Source organism: Pinus tabuliformis, chromosome 5_1, assembly GCF_031772625.1.
Source record: "Pinus tabuliformis cultivar Carrire ecotype Pingquan chromosome 5_1, CPIR1, whole genome shotgun sequence".
Taxonomy (NCBI): domain Eukaryota; kingdom Viridiplantae; phylum Streptophyta; class Pinopsida; order Pinales; family Pinaceae; genus Pinus; species Pinus tabuliformis.
The window spans coordinates 179,592,252-179,607,306 of NC_142305.1; positions in this window are offsets into that span (position 1 = coordinate 179,592,252).

The following is a 15,055-nucleotide window of genomic DNA, read 5'->3' on the forward strand; positions in this document are numbered from 1 at the left end:
GGAAATCACTCCGTCAACCTTGCAGCTCCTCAACGTTCTTCACAACTCAAAATGGTAACAATGGTAAAAAATGACTTTTACCCCCCTATTTATGGTAAAAAAATTCATAATTCGCTATAATTTCTTATCAATGTGGGTTTTTGTCGTATTTTCACCATGGATTTAGCACTAATGTCACTGAATTATGCCTTTATGCATGTTTTACTATGTTTTTATGCATATCGAACGGATTTATGCGGGTGGTGTTCTTGTGCAGGTCCTAGTAACCGGCGTGGTCATAACGATTCTTCGTACACTTGGTCCCAAAAAATGTCGTCTTTAAGCTCTTTTCTGACATGAATCAAGAAAAGATGGCCGAGCTTCCTTTCGGCTCGTTAAAGGGAATGAGAGGCGGTCGTTTTAAGCTCTTTTTCCGACCGTGTAACTTAAAAAGATCGTCGGGTGTTTGTCGTTTCGCACTCGTTACTGGCTCTAAAACGACATGCTTCTGACCGCTTTTTTACTTTTTCGGGTCGAAGCTACTATTCACGAAAAGTACTCCTCGATCGTAATGGTCGGGCGGTTCTTTTGGGCATTGTTTTATACTTTTTCGGGCTTGAGAGACACAACTTTACGAAAAAGGACCCCCCTGGAGTTTCCTTTTCCGCTGTCTTTTCAGACTCTCTAAACAGGAAAAGACGCTGAGCTCCTCCTTTGTTAGGCTCGTTAAAACTCAATGACATCGGATATTGTCAACATGACGCCTCTCCAAGCATATGCTATCCCCGTCAAGCTTGTCATCCAAAAATAACCGGGGTACCTGCCAGAAATGGTGGGGAAAATGAAACTGTAATAATGGTCGTGTCGGGAGTATGTCGCTCTTGAACATGGCACTCGTCTGCATTCGTGTCTGGGTGGGGACTTCTCATCTTGTTTTACACTTGCCTCCATGGGTTTGGGTATCCTTTTTGACCTCTCATCTGCTCATTGCCTTGTCACCATGACCTCTGCTCATTTGATGTCAGATACTGCCGAATCCGTTATTGTGCCACCGATATGTTCAAGAGAAGTTGACCTCTGCAAGATTACCACCTCCCTCTGATGTCTCACACAAAATCTTTTATCCTTCTCTGTCTTGTGTCGATGATGTGGGAAACATTATGGCCCACCTTCGATCAAGGTTACTTCCTGTCGACTCCAGCTCATTATCCAGGAAAGTGACCTAGAGACTCCCTTCAGGTGCCTTAGAGCCTGCATGCCTCAATGGCAGGTTCTTCGTGTTCGACGTGAGGTTTTCATCATTGGCCTCCGATCGGATGATTCTGCGGGTGTTCGACACCAGCTCATTGATTCACACACCACGGATTGTACCTATAAGTACCTTGAGGACCATTGTCATTATTGGTGGTACCTCTCGCATCTGTTAACGGTTTTCATCATTGACTGGTAATCAGACGATGTTCATGCATGTTCGACTTCAGCTCATGTATTCACATGCTTGAACTTGTACTTTGTTCGGGTTGGGATGGAGCGCAAGACCCTGGTTTTTGTCTGTTATGAACCAGGCTGCGATTTTGTGGATTGTTATTGCATGACTCATTGATGGATGGTTGCGCCCATACCTGAGTCTTTGGGATGGTTGCGACCATACCCTCTTATCTTTATGGTCTCTTCAGCTGGGTGGCTGCGTCCATACCATAGACCTTCTTCGTATGTCTTTTGGATGGCTGCGCCCATGCCTAGACTACATGTGATCGAGATATCAGTTGTACATTCATGCAGGTCCTTCCTGGTGGTGTTCCAGTTCAGCAGTTTTGTAAAGCATCTCACCCCTCCCACTCTCTCGGGTCTCATGCTTTAGGGGGCATCTGTTACGCAGTAATTTGTCACTGTCTCCCTGTCAGTCTCCCTAATGTCTCATGGAACCAAATGCACCATGCTCATGCTCTCTAAACTGGCCAAATGACCCACTTTTCCAAAGTTTACTGCATCAACGCGTCTGTTATTAAAATAACCGTGCTGACGGGCGGCTTATAGTGTTACTGGTGCGCTGCCAGCGCGGAAGCACACGGGTTTCCTGCGCTGGTCGAATTTTGTGCGCCAGCGCATCCTATGAAAGTATCGAGCCGCGCTGACACGGTCTTCCCTGTTATTGTGATGCGCTGTCAGCGCGTCAGTTCAGTGTTGCACCCGCGCTGATCCAGTTTGGGTGAATTTGTTCCAACAGCCAGCCTTCCAGATGGTTCCAGGCCTGGTTGTTAGCCTTGTGAGTATCGCCCTCCCTTCTATGGCATGTCTGTTCGTCATTTGGAACCACCTTCCTTGAAGATAAGCTTGTCCTCCCACCATTACCATGAGCAGCTAGTTTGGATAGTGTGGAATTCATAGTGCTTGGATTGCTGCTGTTAGTAGGTAGTTGGTGTGACAAATGTGGTTTTGTTAGAGGAAGCTCAAGGAAGGTTGTGAGTATTGCTTGTGTGAGAGAGAGATTTTGTGTTGGGAGAATCTACCTCCAAGGGTGAATGCTTAAGAGACTTGCTGGTTGGACCCTCAAGAGAAGGACTCAGCGTCAGAACATTGGTTGTACCTTTCTCTGTTATTGATTTAATAATAGATGACTACTGTTATGGTTCCATTCTCATTTGTCGTTGCAATGGTTAATGTGAATTACATCCTTTCTGACTGATGTATAATTGCTTTTATTAGATTTCACGCTTGTGTTTGTCTGTCCCTTCGTGTGTGCAAGTATCTATTCGCGTAGATCGTGGAAGATCGTGACCGGCCAGAGCGAAGGAGCGAGAGCGACATCTCTTCACCAAACAATAGCGTTGGAATCCAAGTAGGTGTTCTTTACCTCTCCTTTAATTGCAATTAGGAACTTGCACAGTAGCATTGATCGATTGTTGCTAGACCCATTCTGGGCTAGTAGGGATCGCCTCTATCCGTAGAGGGGATTTACCTCTCCAACAAGGACAATGCTAACATTTTCACCTTACCCAAGGGGTAAGAAGTCTCACCCACGGTGTGCCGCAACCAGAACTAAGAAGGGTTCATCATGGAATCAAGGATGCACCAACCGATAATAGATAAACAACATCACATACATAAGCAAGATAACATCATACCATCCATTACTAAGAAACTACTATATGCATGAATCTTACAGGACATTTAAAATTTTAAGTGGGTCACCACATCGTAAACAACAATACGCATCATGCTAAGAAACCAATCTGGACTTTACTCCATATTAATTCAACAATAACTATTACATAACACATTGGCATTCACCGAAGATGATTACAAGGAATACCCGTTTACAGACTCACGAGCTTGTTCTCTAACTCAAGGGTCCTGCTCGGCTCTGTCTCTGCATTCTAGCTTTGTCCTGCCGCAACCGAATGTCCCATCCGCAACACTAACATCCACAGCTTAATCAACCAACCTATCTTCCTTACGGGCCTTCTCCTTTTATATTTTCCCTGCCGCCTGGACTGCCAGTTCCCACTCGACTGTTCTTTCCCTCGGTTGCCCCTCCTCCTTCCTATTCGCTCAACCACCTTTGTCTTCCGCTAACACCTTACTGCAACCCTTCTGCAACTGCCTATTCTTGCTTTACTGTCCAGATGTCCTCCCCGCAATCTAACCATTTCTACCGCCACTCGTTGATGCAAGCCAAAATAATCAAATCCTTTGAAAAATCAAAATGAAGGCCCCAACAAAACTACATATATTCTCACCAAGGCTTTGTCGAAAGGGAAGTTCGTGGTCTTCAGAGAGAAGCGTGGACTGATGGATGTGCTCCTCCTGATAAGGGGCATCATTGATCAAGAACACTGAGCATAGCTCTTCCCCCTTGGTTGCGCTCCCCAAGGAGGGAATTAAGTATTGAGGGCTCCTAGGGCTAAGGGATCTATGGAAAATAGGGTATCACCCCTATCTATCACCCATAAGGTGGAAGATGTATCTCCCCTATCTTGGTCTAGCAGAGTATACCGCAGTTGGAACCATACCCACAAGTTGAGCTTGTTGGGATTGTCACTCCTTGTCCCGCCAAAGGGTTGAGAAGGTTTGGGGGTGTGTGATCCTTACCTTTGATAAGTTAGGTATCTCACCCAAGCTCGATTATGATGCAGGTTTTGTATGACATGACTCTTGAGGGTCATTGTTGGGAAGATCAGTAGGAAATAAGATGGATGAGATATCATATCTCGCTTATTGCTCGACATAGGGTGGAAGACGTATGCTCCCTTATGAGATGACTTGGGGTGAGAGTGTCACATAGGACCTTCCCCACTATTATAGACATGTGGTGAGAGTGTCCCATATTACCTTCCTTATTATCACGAGAGGGTGGTAGTTGTAGCTCCTCGATGATTCTTCTTCTTTAGATTCGAGAATGATTCAACAAATAGAGTTGAATAGAGATGGGACATGAGATGATGACATGATACTTATGATGATCACATGATGTAGTCAAAATTTATCCCTAACTGAGAAGGAGTGTTAATTTGGCAGGTCAGTGAAAAATTGCAAACATGGGACTAGATTCCTCTTTCGGAGAGGACCAATTTTGATCTTTGAAGCACTGGATTTGGACAAGGGAAAGTGTATTTTTGAAGTGAAGCCCACAATGTCACATTTGATCAGGTTAGCCCTAAAAGGAAATTGGACACCCTTGGAAGCCTATAAATACAATTTAAGTGACCCTCATTTGGACATCATCATCAAGCATCTTCTTCTTCTCTTTTGGGCTTGTCCAGATTGCCATCCATCTAGCCAACGGGCGAGGAGACATGGGAGTGTCTGATCGTTACCACTTTTAGTAAGTGTGTATCTCTCCCAACTTCCTTGGGCGTGTCTGATCCTTACCTCTCATGGTAGGTTTGTATCTCCACCAAGATATCGAATGCACATGTGCTACCACTTGATTCTTTTAATAGGGTTAAGGTGGGAAGACCAATGGACAATATGACAGTTGTGATCCTTGCCTCTCATGGTAAGTAGCAACCTGCCTATTGTCATTAGATATAGGGTGGAAAATTTATCTCCCCTATGATGATTATTCTTCTTTAGATCGAGACATCATTATTCAGTTGATGATCAGAGGAAACAAATTGAGACGAGATGTGATGAGATGGATGCCTTATTGTTGCAACTAAGATAAAGGACATGGAACGTGACCTGGAGACTTGAAGGGTTTAGAGGATATTTACCCTTGTGGTAAATTGATTCCCCCTACCGCCAGTTATGAATTCTTCTTCTTCTAAGATATGAGATGAGATGAGATGAGATGAGATGAGATGAGACATGATGACGATACATCCAAAATGAGACTTTTGATGTAGATGGAAATTCCTCCCTAGCTGAGAGGGAGTGTTGAAATTTGGGGCAACTATGGGACGAATTTCCTAACTACCCCAAAAACAAGCCCACCTTGCCCCAAGGAAGAATTCAAATTGGTTTAAGATAAATTCTATTAATTAGTTCATGGTACTCCTTGATTTAATTGACATAACACTCTCTCATTATTGTTTGGGCAAACAATTATTTGGAAAATATATTTATGTCAATAAGAATTTGAAAGAGGATTTATTTTTGGTTAAAGGAATAATTATTATAAATATTGATATTTGATGAAACAAATTTATGTGGGTAAGTAATTTATATCAGTTTCAATTTCAGTGTACCTGTGAACAAACTTCTTCAAGTTATCCTCTCATTAGTTCATGTCAACTAGGCCAAGGGTCATGACCCTTCATATGTAGCAACAACTATATATTGGTAGTGATCCTCTTCCAATTAATATGGTTAAAGGGATTAATAATAATTATTGATATTTGATGAAACAAATTTATGTGGGTAAGTAATTTATATCGGTTTCAATTTCAATGTACCTGTGAACGAACTTCTTCAAGTTAGCCTCTCGTTAGTTCATGTCAACTAATCCAAGGGTCATGACTCTTCATAGGTAGCAACAACTATATATTGGCAGTGATCCTCTTCCAATTGGCACTTGAATTTGGTGTTCTTTGAGGCATGTTAGATCGTGCTATATCCTCTGAGGTTCACATTATAATGGCTTATATTCTCTGTGGTTCACTTTCTTTCTATGGTTTTTTTTCTCGTTATTGGTCTTTGTGATTCATTGTTACAATAACTCGAATCTACCTCTCAGTGGCTCAACAATTGCTCGCTTTACAATAGCTTGGATCTTCCTCTCAGTGGCTAAAAAATAGCTTGCATTACAATAGTTTAGATCTACCTCTCTGTATCTCAAGAATAACTCACATTACATTGGCATAGATATACTTCTCCATGGCTCAACAATAGCTGGCATTACAATGGCTCATATCTACTTCTTTATGTCTCAACAATAGCTCGCATTACAGTGGCATCATCGTTGTTTGGTATGTATGGCATCACATTATCTAAGGTTTATATCACAATAGCATTGTATCATATACTCTGTGGCATCTAAGGTTCATATCATATACTATGAGGTTCACATAAAATTACAGTTCACATCCCATTATGTGGTCCACAATGTTTCAGTGGATAACATATATCATCTCTGGCTCAATGTTATGGTTCCTATACATGTTATGGCTTATATATGTATATATATATATATATATATATATATATATATATATATATATAACTGTGATATTGATATATAAAAGACAATAGTATGACAATAACCTAAGATACATAACCATGTACTTACATGTATGATAATGACTTTATGATATATGGAAATATACGTTACAATGGATTTATGACAACATGTTTATTGGTTTGGATGACAGTTTCGTATGACAAGGATGTATGGTTATATGACATTGATTTTTTCTATCATAATATGTAACAATGATATGTGACATCGTGTATCCATGACAATGATCTTTGATACAAGAGTGACCTTAGTGCATGAAAATGATCCTTAATATGGTTGTAACCTTGTATGATTATGACAATGATCCTACTACATAACAATGATTTAGATATATATTTAGTGACCTTGATCTATGTGAAAATGCCAGTGATGCATTTGTATATGGATGTAACCTATATGACAGTAAGACATGACAATGATCTAAGTGACAGTGACTTGGAGACTATGATGGCAATGAGATACATGATGGCAATGCCCTTGCTCTTAGGATACATGACAATAATGATGACACTTGACAGTGATGATGTTCCTTGATAGTGAAGACTCCTGATATTAATGACACTTATTGCAATGACATGGATGATGAAAATTGAGATAGTGATACGATAACAACTCTCTTGAACTTGTTTGATTATCTGAGATCAGATCGTTTAGTTCACAAACGTAGTTGTGCACTGACTTGGGTTGGCTCTAGAAGGCCTAATGTGATTGATGTATCTCATTCTTATTTTACTTTGTATCTCAACTAAACAATTGACGAATATATAAGAAAAAGAATTTGGTTGGGTTTTTCCTTGGTCTCTGACCTAAATCTTGATGTCTTTGTTGTGTATGTTTTTCTTTTGTTATTCCTTAATGTTCTGCTGCATTATTGTTTTCTCTACATAGTTGCTAATGATGATATGATGTTATGGGGTGAATGTAATAATGTTGAAAAAGTAAAAAAAAAAAATGCAATTATCTACAACAAAGAACAATCTTGCCCTAAAAATTAACATAGTTCACCTATGTTTCACAATAGTTTCGCATAGGGTGTAGAATAGATCTCATTTTCTATTTATAGAATAGGTTTGTGTTTAGTTAGCTTGTGTAGTATATATAGTTTTCTTTCTTAATTTTATTTGAAAAATAAATTTCATTGAATTTTGGAATTTAAGAAAATAAATTTCTTTCAATTTTAGTGTTATGCACATTTTAATTTCTTTCCAACATAATTTTGTTGGCTTGTTTGTCTTCAAAATTAAGTTCATGACCTATTCCTTTTTCTCAACCTTACTTTATATTTTCAGCATGTTCTTCTCCCATGTTTAAGATACTAATGTCTTGTCATTATTATAGACTTACTTATAATAGGATGTGAAACCTATCGAGATGCATGATATCAATGAACTATTAAAAGAGAATTATACTTATCAAATATATTTCCTTGATTGATGTATGTAGTAAAAAATAAATGAGCTACACGTTAAAAAAATCTCAAGATAAAAGACATTAAGAATAGATATGCTTATCAAATATATTTCCTTAGTATATGTAGTAAAAAATAAGTGAGCTACACATTAAAAAAATCTCAGGATAAAAGACATTAATCTGAATTAAATAATTTAGTTTATTATTCTTCTTGGGAATATTTCCATGCTCTATGTAGCCAAAATCAATGAGCTAAAAATTAAAGAAATTAAGAGAGAAACATTAGAAATGGGCATCTTCTTTTCACTGAATTAAGCCATTTACTTTTGGTGAAGGAAAAGAGGTGTATTAGAAATAAAGATCACTGATTTGTTCCGAAGTATATTTTTTGCTTATCGTGCCCATGTATGATGGATGTTTGCACATTAAGCATTTACTATTGAATCTAGTTCTACGATAGCTAAAATAGAAAGTTGGTATAGGTATATACGAATAGTTAACAACGGGAAGGTCCCCCTTAATCAGCGATATTAATGTTTACATAATTACTTTCCTTAAAGTGGATGTTAGGTAACATTGTCAAATCTCGGAAAGTGTCTTAGGGTTATTTTCATCAATTACTTGTGTTGCAACACGTTGAAGCATACATACAAACACATGTCCAAGGAATGGTCAATTTCCTTTAACTTTGAAATGTTTGGAAGAGTGAATGTGGAAAGAATTGCTTTGCAAAATGCACTAAGTTTTATAGAAAACTTACTATAATGTTTAGAAGATATAATCGCTCATTATATCTTTTTTTTTCTGTGGAAAATAGAGTTCGTAATTTCTATTAAAAAGTTGTTAATAGATATTACATGTTGTAGATGCCGAGGCATATGCTGAAGGGTGGCCAGAGCCACGTTACAAAGTAGAAACTAGATATAAATATCCAGAGTGAGTCTAGGTGAATACATGAGCTGTATATCACCAGTAATACAGAGTCCCCAAAATTTCAAAAAATAAAGCCCCAAGGCCATACAGGAAATAGTACATCCATATGTCCATACAATATATACCCGATTAAGAAGATTCCTGCTATACAAAATGAAGCTCCCAAGTAGCAGCTACAAAAAAACTAGTGAGGGGGAGAACCCCCTATCAGTAGGCCGTCGATGTAGGGACGATGATAGACGCTCATTATATCTTCTTAATATAATACTATTCTGATTTTCTTTTTGAAAAAGTAAGTTTTATAGAAATAAGCAGCTCGGTGTGGCAATCATGTTTGCAATTATATGTTTGAAATTATGTTTATTAATAAATTAGTATAGGAAACTAAGTTGATGTTGGAAATTACTTATACAATATTTAAAATTTTTAATCATATATCTGAAATTATGTCTATCAATTTGATTGAAGTAAATGTATTAGTTAAGATAAGAAACTAGGTTGATGTTGGAAATTATCTATGCAACATTCAAGTTTCTCAAGGTAGTAGAAACTAATTTATACCAGATGTTTATATGTTTTTACTAAATAATGAAAAATCATAATAAATAAATAAATAAATAAATAAAAATTATTTTACTAATAAAAGTAAAAAGTAAAAATCAATAAAGATTAATTTATAAAAAAAGGTTAAATAAATAAAAATTTAAAAGTTGCATGATGACAAGTGTATTTTGTAGATGAAAGTTGTATTTTCATTTTTAAAATATTTAATGGATAAGGAGAATGATGTAAGACATCTTTTTCCCAAAATTTTTTGGAAAAGCATTAGACACTTGGAAAGATAGTTTGTGGACTAGAGGGTAAATAGTTGTAGATAAATATGGTGCAACAAAGTTGATGGTTAAGTGGAGTTTCATTTCCTACACATTGGTCACCTTAATCAAAATAACACAATAATTTTAAAATCACAAATAAACTAATTTCTTAATTACAAAATTTCACTGCTTACAACTTTAATAAATCATGCACTGATAAACAAAATCTTCTTTATATTTGTTAATTAATAATTTTATTTATATTTGTTAATTAATAATTTTAAATATTTACAAATATTTTTTTATATAATTATATTTGAAATTTAATCCATCACACATAGTATCAGAGCTCGATTACAACTCTTAAAACCTAGAAATCCATACACACCTATGTCGATGTCTATTGGAAACTTTACATGTGTGCATGGAACTATATTAATTGGAAATCTTACATGTATGCAAGGGACAATATTAATTGTTAGACTTCATTGTAATAAAAACCTTTGGTTAGAGATGATATGATAAACCGCTAGGTAGGATAGTGGTTGAACTTGTCGCGTAAGGTAATGTGTATGATCAATATAAAGTACTGCGATTAAATTTGAACGTGGATATTAGGGAGATAATAAAATGAGAATTTCTCACACTCGATTGTTATGTTTTCCATCATTATTGATATTCAACAAAATTAATAGCCACTATCAATTGCATTTTCTCTCTTTTTGATGTGTTGTATATTATTGATGTTATAAAAATTGGTATGTAATATGTATTTATTATTTTAGTAATAGGTGTGAATTTGATTTAATTGAGTTAAGGGTTTATTTTATAGTCTAATATGAGGGGATTTGTAAATTTGTTTGTCTATGAGCGTTATTAAAAAAAAATAAAAAATAGAAAAATAATGTCTACTATAATTAAAAAAATTTGAATATGTTGTAAAGTAATTAGAAGTATGGCGGCTAAACGCCTACAGACAGGCACGACCATAAGCAAAGCAACCAAGCATCGGAGGCTTGCCAAAGCTACGGAAAACATAGCTGAGCTCGTTATGGGGATGAAAGGTCTAATCTTTCAAACAATCAGAAGAAAGGCGAATGGTCTTGCTGACCATCTGGCAAACTGTGGAGCAGACAACCCCAACATTGCCATGGACAGGTGCTGGCGGGAGTTTGACGACCCAATCATAAAGGAAGCATGCATACAACTGGCAGCGAAGGATCTAATCCAGGTCACCCAACCTTAATCGAGGACGGCACCTGGCCACAGTCTCGGAATCACGAGGAGATCGGCAAGGATTATCAACCCAAAGCCCTCAATGGGTTGATTGGACATAGGGGGAGGTGGAGCTCCTGGCGGCAGCGGCTCTTGCAGATAGGCGATCATAATGAATTAAGCGACGAGATCCATTACATCAGACACCGTCCTTTCAGCACGCATGGAGAGGATCCGTATGGAGAGGTTTCATTACCATTAATGGCAATTCTGAGTGGAAGGAGGCGGAACAAGGCCCGAAGGAACAGCATCAAGCATGCCAGCATACGGGGCATATCTCCCTTCACGCGCCACCATCCCTTGAGAAGGCTTTCACCATACACTTGGCGCCCGGCTCGTCAGCCTGGTAGTTACATCATGAGCTCCAATTCTTCCAGTGACAGGCTCGCTTGTGCGATTCTTCAGCTTACCCATCAGCAAGGTACCACCACTATCAGAGGCATTTACTCCAATCTCCTGAGGAAACATCATTGCTTTCATTATAAAAACATGGGCAATTGCCCTGTTCTCCTCATTGTTCTTAGAGTTCGTGTTGAGAGCGGATCCGCTTACAAGTCTGGTTTAATTCGGGCAAGTCACAAGAAGTTTACCATGGAAGCGGGAGGTAGTCGCTGCGAGGCAGCTAATAGGGAACTTCAGGCAGCCAGAGGTGGCTACGAAACCAGGACCGCGACCAGAATCAAACGCAAAATTGCAGAATTAGAGGCTCAGGCGAAGCTTGAGGAGGGTGGTCGTTCGGATATGGAAATTGCTGCTGAGGTCAACTGGTTAACAGACCCCGGTACTCCCTCGAAGAGGGCCACACAATTTGTGCGAACCCAGGCGGAGAGCTGGCGCACGAAAACCTTAATTGCAAAGGCGCTGGAATCCGTCACAGAGGTTAATCTCACTACACAGGTTAATCTCACTACAGAACAGATGGCCAAGATTACAGACTACAATAGCTCCCTGGACAGCAAAATCACCTCAGTGAATGAAGCGATCAAAACCCACAACCGTATGGTTATGCTGCTCATCCAGCTTTTCAAAAACTCCATCAATACTGCTCCTGCGGCTCAGCCAGCCACTTCTAGTGCGAACCATGCTGCTCAGCCAGCCACTTCTGCAGCGTTTCAGCCTGCTTCCCTGGATGAAATGCAGGCGAAGGTCGACAGCCACGTCAAGGACATCGGCTTGGACACCATCGCCCAGATGGGGAATTACCACTTCTAAGGTCTTTATGTTGGCTCTCTTACCGACTCGGGTTCTTGCTTCTCTGTTATCTTTTCACTCTGTTATCTCGGCTTTAGTGTTTGTCTGTTGTTACTTCTCCTGTCTACTTACGGTAGTTCCTGAGGTTTAGTAATGTTTTGTTCTGTCCCTCGCCACCCTGCGTGGTGTGCTACGTTTTGGTTTACTTGTATCACTTCCTCTGAGCAGGCGATCAGCCCAGGAATATTGTACATCCCTGCTCACACTGCTTCGGCAGTTTTTTGTATTATACTTGTTATATAATATAATCTACTCACTTACACAAAAAAAAAAAAAAAGTAATTAGAAGTAAAAAAAAAATGCGTGAATTAGATGTTTAAATGTTATACTTCTCAAAAATATTTTAACAAGAGATCTAAATAAACTATTTAAAGATCTATGTTAACTAATTTATGTCGATATCAACTTCATATATATCTATATATAGAAAAAAAGTTTTTATGGTTAAAATTTTATATGGTCTTATATATATTCTATTTAGCATTCAAAAATACAATTTAAACAATTAAAAATAACACATTGTATTTTGCAATTAAAAAAATTTGCACGTAAAGAAATTTGATCACTCTCGGCTCATGTTAGTTCCGTACTTAAAATGGATCTATGTTAATTACAATATAATCTTTCACAACAATTGCAATCTGACATTATCCCATGTGTACATATATTCTATAATATGTATTGTACATCTATTGTCTTCAAAAAAAAATGCATGACACGATTTTAATTCATTTTCACAATAGTTACAATAAAACATTATCCATATACACATATACTTTATAGATAAACTAATAAAGTTTTCTAATTTCAGGGAAGCAATAATCAAACTTCCAATAAAACTCTCAATTGATGAACCAATAATAGAGAGAAAAAAATTTAATATTTAAAAATAAAATAAAAAATACATATATAAAATATCACTTAATAAAAAAACAAATTTTTAATCAATAATAAAACTAACATACAATTAAACATAACTTCAATACTATATAACTGCATACTATTGCCACAGGTGCAATAAATTCTAAATTTACCCAAAAGAAAATATTCTATATGATTTAATAAAATATTCTAGTTATCAGCAAACTCTAGAACCCCTTGGTTTTAATGTGATGTATTATGATCAATCTTGATTATTCTTTATCTTTGTATATAAAAATGGTGGGTATTCAAGAAGTAAGATTAAGTTTTGAATTATTTTTTTTATGGGAAAGATTGTCCTTTGATTCGTTGACCATTTTTGCTTTGAAACGAACATTCCTCGTATTTTTAATTTCATGCATTTGCCTCAGGTTTTTTCTAAAATATATTTTCCAATTTTATTAAAAGAAAACGTATGTATATCGTATGAGTGTTATTATAATATAGAAACATTATATATTATATATCCTTCATTCTTTGTGAGAGATTAGAGATTCAAATCTAGAGAGATAAAATAGGTACACTTTAATAAATTTTAATAATCAAATTGTTGAACACAGTCAGTCTTTTATCTCACAAATATAAAATCTCATACACTACTTTAATTTTAGTTTAATAATAACTTTAAAAACAAATTATTATTATCATTATGTAATATGATTAAAAAATATAATATAAATTAAAAATACTATAAAATAAATATTTATATAATATACATAATAGTATGAATATTAATTAATATGGATCAGCGAGACTCTATCAATTAATTATATATATTAATGGTGAATGTATATATTTTTTATAAAGAGTAATTTAATTATAAATGAGGTATATCCTATATCATAAATATAATTATGTAAGTCTTTGTTATACAACATAGTGCAGAAACTATAGAAATTACAACTATATCTTTGTTATATAACCTAATGTAGAAAATATAGAAACTGAATAAATATAGCATGGGCATGTTATTACAAAACTTATAACACTTTCAAAAAAAGATATATACAATATTGTATATATGTTTTATGTTGACCATGATTATATGATAAGGATAACTATCTGTTGATAGTTATATATGTTTTATGATCATAAGGAACATATGACAATGGGTAGTGTTTGTTAAAGAATTAAATTGAATGGATGAAAAGGGATAAAGAATAAGTTAAAAATAAATATGTTATATAATTTTGGAAAAATGATAAAAATAATTTATTGTATGTGTTTTATTAAAATGTAGTAGTGAATTTTAAAAGAGAGTTTAATTGATTGAGTTTTCGTCATTAAAAACATCTTGTTAATGGGAGTTATGGAGTCAATTTTCCTCTACACGAGGTTAGGCTTTGCTAATGAGTTGGCAAGATGTAAACCACACTAAAAAAAATGTTGTAGTGATAATAAAATAATATAGTTATATTTAAATTTATAAATAGATTATTAATTATAAGATATAATGATGCACTTGAATTATTTATGAAAATTGATTAAGTTTGTATTTTTAATTAGTTGTAAATGGTGAATAATAGAAATAGTAATGTGATTTGTTTATATTTAAGAGCTAGTAAATTATTTGAAATGAGAAGCAAGATATTTACATGAACTAAAGAGGTAAGTGTGGTTTATGACTTACTGCAATAATGGATAATATAAAATATTAAGTAAATTCGATTTAATATTATTGGGTTAAAATTTTTGAAAATATGTCTTAAACAAATTTACATATGGTGTGAATACATTGAAGGAATAGTGTCTCCAAGGATGTCATCTCTTGAAGAGGGGAAGTATGACAAGT